Below are 7500 nucleotides of genomic sequence, written 5' to 3'. Positions count from 1 at the left end.
TAATCGTTTATATTCAGCACCTTCTCCTCCCACTGCCTTCTACGAACGGAAAACTTCGTAACTCGGTAACCCACATGCCATGTAAGTTACCGCATAGGCCCGTCTCATACAAGGCTTGTGTAACTGCAACTCCTTTATTCATTAATTGTAGATCAAGTAAATTATTGCTTTCTTCCTGACCGCCAACCTGTAGTTAAATTAGTATTCTCTAACTTAAAACGACTACGTGTTCTGTTCACCTGTGTTTAGACTTCACATGTTTGCGCAAAAACGAATCAATTTTCAGGTTTACTGTCACCACGCAGAGAATACTAAAGAAAATATTTTATGGCCTGATAAAGAAAAGAAAGTTGCACACTGCAACGTGCTGGACCAAGTTTGGTGACGAGCAGCAGCATGAGAAAGGCAACATCCAGCAGAGAGAATGACGGACATTCCGCCCAGATGAGTGTACCGTGTTGAGCGTGGTCACCTGGTCACCAACCGCTCTCCCTCACCACCATCTCCACCACCCGACCGCCATCTGTGCTCCATCATCGCCCTCGCATTTACCCGCCAGTAGCTGTTCCAGTCCTGCTACCTGTCTCACTTCATTAACAATCTTGACACCATCGCCGCCATCACACACACCGCTTACAACGCGATAACCCCTAGCCTACTGGCAAAGAGCAAGCCACACTAAAGCAACCGTTGGAGTGGTATGCTAAACCATATAACTATAACTATATATATATATATATATATATATATATATATATAATATGTACACCATCCAGCATTAAACTATATAACCATGCTCCATCAACGAATTAAACATGTAATAATGACTTTTAAGTTCTTCCAAGATAAAGTTAGCGAAAGAAATGACAAATTCTAGGGCATTCATTAGCATGTAAGCAACATATGAACGTTGCAGTAATCCGTTTATGCTTGGAGTAAGCGAGTACGAAGTACAACTAGAAATATTGGCTCTCTTGATATCAGCCAAAATGGTTGTCAGAATTGAAAGTGGTCATCTTCCACTCATACGGCAGGGTTTTGGTGAGATGTTAGTTATGAAAAGATATAGACCATATATGAACGTGACTACGATGACAGGCTATAGCTATCTTTCGCAATGTTGAACTATGGCAAGGCAGTTCTCTTGGAACCAAAAGCTGTGTGAGCCACGCTTATGCGTAATCAAGTGGACCAAGTGAGTCGATCCTTATCTCTAACTAATGCCGTTTTTTATCGTAAAAACGAAATATCAGCTATGGCAGGGGGTGTATTGGAGCATATGTCGATACGACTGAGGAAGAGCGATCCGCTCCTTGTCTGAGGGGATGCGAGGTGAAGTTGGCGTGGCACAGCTGTGGCAACGTGCGGCGCAGTGTTAGCATGACGGTGGTGGCGCTGGTGGAAGTGTCACATTGCAGAGTCGCGTCCGCCCGCAGCGTCGCTCTACGGGTCATGTTGCACATCGCTCGGCCGGCCACCTGTCCTGGAGTAGCTTTTGCTTTGCCCCTTTGAAGGTTCTTTTCTCGAATACCGTGATGGTTTGGATCCGCGCCCCTGCGAGTCGCCGGGGTGGCCGAGGGCGAGGTCTAATGCGGCACCCGAGCAGGACCGGCCCGCCGCCTGTCGCCAGCCTCCCCCTCGGCACCTCGCGACACATGCTCGCGTCGCCCCGCGCCCACTCGCTCTTTATCTCTGTGTACTTGTCACCATGGTATCCCTGACACTTTCATAGGGTTGTTTAATTTGGTTCTTCGCTTTCAGATACGGCCAAAAGCTATCTCTAAAGTCGCAACTTTCCTCCTTTGCCTTCCGATGACGGGGTCCCAAATCTATCTGGAATCCTGTAACGCCGTTTTGGTGAACATCTAAAGAAGACACTAACGGCATCCATAAAGATTAGGCTCTAGCACCATCAGGTGCAAGGGCTTACAGTTTGGTACGTTAACAACAGTCCAAAATGTACATAAGATCTCACACTCTGTCTCTCTGTTTCTGTTTCTGTTTCTGTTTCTGTTTCTGTCTCTGTCATATATATGTATATATATATATATATATATATATATATATATATATATATAGGTAAATATGTATATAATATATATACACATAATTATATATATATATATATATATATATATATATATATATATATACGCATAATTATATATGTTATATATATATGTGTATACATAATATGTGTGTGTATTCATATGTATATTTATGAATGTATACATGCATATATATATATACATATATATTTATACATACACACACACATCTATGTCTATTCTCTACACAAACATATATATATATATATATATATATATATATATACATATATATATGCATATATACACATATAATCACACCCATAGATTATATGTGTATAGATGCATACATACATACACATATACATATGCATATATATACACACATATCTATATCTGACTATATATATTATATATATACACACACATGCACACGCACACGCACACGCACACGCACACGCACACGCACACGCACACGCACACGTTTACGCACACGCACACGCACACACACACGCACGCACAAGCTCACACACACACACACACACACACACACACACACACACACACACACACACACACACACACACACACACACACACACACACACACCATTTTATCTTTGTCGTCAAGAACAGGTACCTTTCCAATTCGGTTCTTGTTAATTCTCCGCCGCAATCAGTGTTAACAGCATATGAGAGAGCACTAAAAAGCGACGGTGTCCTATTTGAGTATTTCATCACGTAGCGATAGCTCTACGCGTGTTCAACAGTCTGCGTGGGCCCGAATACTGAAGACGACAAAACAAGCAGTTAGCATTAGGTTCACCAAGGTATTTGCATACGCCAAATCAAATATGTAGAGATAATTTCTGGGTGCATAACAAATGAAAACTACAATTCACATGTTTGGCCTTAACCAAATAGACCCAAAAATCTTTCCAGTTTGCTAAAGGTACGGCAGTCGTGCTTCAACGTTACAGCAGATTAAACTTTACCACTTAACCTAAACACTGCTTCGTGGTTTTCGTATGAGTCATCTTGCATTTGTTCGTAACAGTGAAGAAAGCAGAACAGGTGCGGGTCGCCAGCATTGCTTTGGCTTTAAAGCTTGGCCAGTAGGCAATGTAATCCGTAAAGGACTAATATAATCTCGACTATTGTTTACTTTGAATCATGCTGGCTATTATAAGGGGCACATTCGAGTATGTATAACGTTCGTGGAATATATACTACTTCAAAGCAATTTACTTTATATTACTTTCGACTATTAATCGTGTACATTATGAGGCACTTTGCTAAATACTGCGAATTCAATGATAATAAACTAAACATGTGGCGCAGGCAGGTTTAGCTGATATTGCTCAGCCCAAATATCCTGGACTAACGTTCGATCCGTCAGCCTTTGCGATGCCTCTGAGCGCCACGGCAAGGCACGACTGACTAATGGAACTGCCATCAAGCTTACGGATGCAAGTCAACCAGCGCAAACCTTCCATGTACGGCACGGATATGTGGTCAGCTTGGCAAAGACACTACATGCTCCGTCGCAGGCCAGTGACAAAAACATCCATAATAAATGATGAAAACATGTTCTGGAGTGGGAATGAGCACTACCGTTCCCCGCGTGCACGTGATGCGGGAGGGAGAGTAAGCGGGTATGACTGCAGGCTGCTCCGAGGATCCGATTTGGCTTGTGACCGGAGACTCTGCGGCGAGATGCTACTGGACATTTTAATCAGTAAAAGCTTTGTTTAGAAACTCCATTTTCGTTAATGAAACTATTGGGAAAGTCGAGGATGGAAGACGATGGGTAGGTTATAGTTTTTTGGTCAATAGCCATTAACTAGGCGGATGGCCCGAGTTTATGGCAAGTTGTAAACCCTCCAATTAATGAATGCGCCGTCGTCATATGCTATACAGGGCAATACCCGCAACAGAAATTACTCGGGTAAAAAACTCAAGGCTTATGACAACGCATGCGTTTAATAAGGTTAATTCCGGCATATTTCACGAAGCGAACTCATTGAATTAAATGTTGTTGTTGCAGAAAATATTATATTAGAAAAGTACAAATTCAAAATAACTTCCAAGAGGAGTATATCGTTATCGGGAACAACTCATTCATACGAGCGCGAAGGTTACCGGAGCCCCGAAGCAAGCAATAAAGCAGTAGTAGATACCACTGACGAAATTCAGGTGAGACTAACTTTCTGTATTATCAACACAAGGGCAGTAAAGAAAAAAAAACAGTGCGAGTAACAACAATAAGCTACTGTTTACCAAATTGAAGTCCATAACCCTTACAAAAACAAAATTCATTAGGTCTGGATAAGGTTTACCTAATTAACGAATGGTGTGTTAAAGTATAATCTAAGATTTTGTGGTGAAAGTGAAGGAATCGTAGGAGTATGTGCAAGGACAAGCAGAATGGATGTGCTCAGGCCAACGCGCTGGGCGCACATAAAGGGAGGAAGAGGAATGGTTAACAGAGGTCTTGGGAGCGGGTGGTGGAAGTGTAGACAGTGTGGGAGTGGAGTGGTTACGCCGTGGTGTAAGCAGGTGGCCGCTACTATAAAAAGCGAAGTTGGCGTCGGGAGTGGGCGCGGCGAGGCTTGCCTGTGAGACAGGGAGCGTGGGCCAGTGTCTGTGTTCACAACTGTTGGCCAGGCATGCCCAGGTGTGGCTCTTGGCTCCCGCCGGCACCGCTACGAGCCTCGTGCCTTACGCGCCCCTAATCCCGGGCCCAGGTACACTGCCATCGCTCTCGCCTCTACCACTGCTGCCAGGTTCTCCTAACACTTAGTTACTCGTAAGAAAAATAGCTAACAAGCTGGACCAGTGAATCATTTTTATCATTAGCTTTTTTCAGAAAATCATTTACCCAAAAGAAAATATTTCAAATATTATTCATAAGAATAAGTTATCACTGATTACAAATGGTGATAGTGCACTGATCAGCTTGTCTCTGAACTAAATAGTCCAAAGCGTGTTCCTCAGACTCTGAAAACACGCTCCAAGATTATGCCATGACCACTTGGTCATGGCATAAGGAGGAGGAGGAGGAGGAGGGAGAAGGGAGGAGGAAGAGGAGAAGGGAGGAGGAGGAGGGAGAAGGGAGGAGGAGGAGGGAGAAGGGAGGAGGAGGAGGGAGAAGCGAGGAGGAGGAGGGAGAAGGGAGGAGGAGGAGGGAGAAGGGAGGAGGAGGAGGGAGAAGGGAGGAGGAGGAGGGAGAAGGGAGGAGGAGGAGGGAGAAGGAGGAGGGAGAAGGGAGGAGGAGGAGGGAGAAGGGAGGAGGAGGAGGGAGAAGGGAGGAGGAGGAGGGAGGAGGAGGAGAAGGGAGGAGGAAGAGGGAGAAGGGAGGAGGAAGAGGGAGAAAGGGAGGAGGAAGAGGGAGAAGGGAGGAGGAGGAGGAGGAGGGAGAAGGGAGGAGGAGGAGGGAGAAGGGAGGAGGAGGAGGGAGAAGGGAGGAGGAGGAGGGAGAAGGGAGGAGGAGGAGGGAGAAGGGAGGAGGAGGAGGGAGAAGGGAGGAGGAGGAGGAGGGAGAAGGAAGGAGGAGGGAGAAGGGAGGAGGAAGAGGGAGAAGGGAGGAGGAGGAGGGAGAAGGGAGGAGGAGGAGGAGGAGGAGGAGAAAGAGGAGGAGGAGGAGGAGGAGGAGAAAGAGGAGGAGGAGGAGGAGGAGGAGGAGGAGGAGGAGGAGGAGGGAGAAGGGAGGAGGAGGAGAGAGAAGGGAGGAGGAATAGGGAGAAAGGAGGAGGAGGAGGGAGAAAGGAGGAGGAGGAGGGAGAAAGGAGGAGGAGGAGGGAGAAGGGAGGAGGAGGAGGGAGAAGGGAGGAGGAGGAGGGAGAAGGGAGGAGGAGGGAGAAGGGAGGAGGAGGGAGAAGGGAGGAGGAGGGAGAAGGGAGGAGGAGGAGGGAGAAGGGAGGAGGAGGAGGGAGAAGGGAGGAGGAGGAGGGAGAAGGGAGGAGGAGGAGGAGGAGGGAGGAGGAGGAGGGAGAAGGGAGGAGGAGGAGGGAGAAGGGAGGAGGAGGAGGGAGAAGGGAGGAGGAGGAGGGAGAAGGGAGGAGGAAGAGGGAGAAGGGAGGAGGAAGAGGGAGAAGGGAGGAGGAAGAGGGAGAAGGGAGGAGGAAGAGGGAGAAAGGGAGGAGGAAGAGGGAGAAAGGGAGGAGGAAGAGGGAGAAAGGGAGGAGGAAGAGGGAGAAGGGAGGAGGGAGAAGGGAGGAGGAGGAGGGAGAAGGGAGGAGGAGGAGGGAGAAGGGAGGAGGAGGAGGAGGAGGAGGAGGAGGAGAAAGAGGAGGAGGAGGAGGAGGAGGAGGAGGAGGAGGAGGAGGAGGAGGAGGAGGAGGAGGAGGAGGAGGAGGAAGAGGAGGAAGAGGTGGAGGAGGAGGAAGAGGAAGAGGAAGAGGAAGAGGAGGAAGAGGAGGAAGAGGAGCAGGAGGAGGAGGAGGAGGAGGAGGAGGAGGAGGAGGAGGAGGAGGAAGAGGTGGAGGAGGAGGAAGAGGAAGAGGAAGAGGAAGAGGAGGAAGAGGAGGAAGAGGAGGAGGAGGAGGAGGAGGAGGAGGAGGAGGAGGAGGAGGAGGAGGAGGAGGAGGAGGAGGGAGGAAGAGGGGTTGGCGATGATGAAGAATTATTAACGTTAAAATAAATATAAAATCTAAATTGCCATCGCTATATCAGCAATAATTCGGTGGTACTACTTTTAATTCCACCAAAACAATACTTTTCCTAAGGTACGGATTAAAATTATAATTTCAGTCTTAACAATAGTAGTAATACTTGCTGGCCGGATCAATTATACTATCATCATTAACCTTATAATTGACATTTCCACTGTTAACTCTATTAATACAATTATCAGTTATTCTTAACAATAGTAAAAATAAAAATGATCGTTAAGGACATTACTAATACTCATCATGATGATATTGCATCAAAATTTTTATTTCCGTTATCACCGCATTGAACACTCTGGAAAAGCGTAAATGCAACCACAGCAATGTTCTTCCTAGTAATTCTCGCAACAATACTTGTAATATAGCAAGAAACCTGCATTAGGACGACAAATTTTTAGCGGGTAACATCTATCAAGCTTGCAGAGAACGGTAAAGTAACCGCCATTCTTCTGAGTGTCACAAAATAGAATATAACGTAGACGGTTACAATAAACACAAATGCCACTGCTTGTTACAAACGTTATTAGGAGCATCTCCCGAAATCTGCAGGAGAGATGTTGGGGTGGATAATGGTATGACTTGGGAGGTAAATTAGCCAAGATTGTGCGTGATGAAAGGCCAAGGGCGGGTACACGACGCCACATCCCTCACACAGACACACATGCGCGCCAGCGGTACCTACACTTGCTACTCCCGCACACCCTAAACTAAGTCGTCCATCCCTTACTGTAAAACCTCGAAATGGATCGAGACAAAAATAACGACGCCCCCCTCATCAAAGAA

The 7500-nt window shown here is 46.5% G+C and overlaps 1 protein-coding gene across 1 annotated transcript in view; it reads right to left on the bottom strand.

Moving 5' to 3' along the window:
• Window positions 1-7500, bottom strand: part of LOC125029390 (leucine-rich repeats and immunoglobulin-like domains protein 3) — a 58615-nt gene that overhangs the window by 29282 nt on the left and 21833 nt on the right. The window lies entirely within an intron of this gene.

This window comes from Penaeus chinensis, chromosome 10 (assembly GCF_019202785.1).
Source record: "Penaeus chinensis breed Huanghai No. 1 chromosome 10, ASM1920278v2, whole genome shotgun sequence".
NCBI lineage: Eukaryota > Metazoa > Arthropoda > Malacostraca > Decapoda > Penaeidae > Penaeus > Penaeus chinensis.
This window is presented reverse-complemented; position numbering and strand designations above follow the sequence as displayed.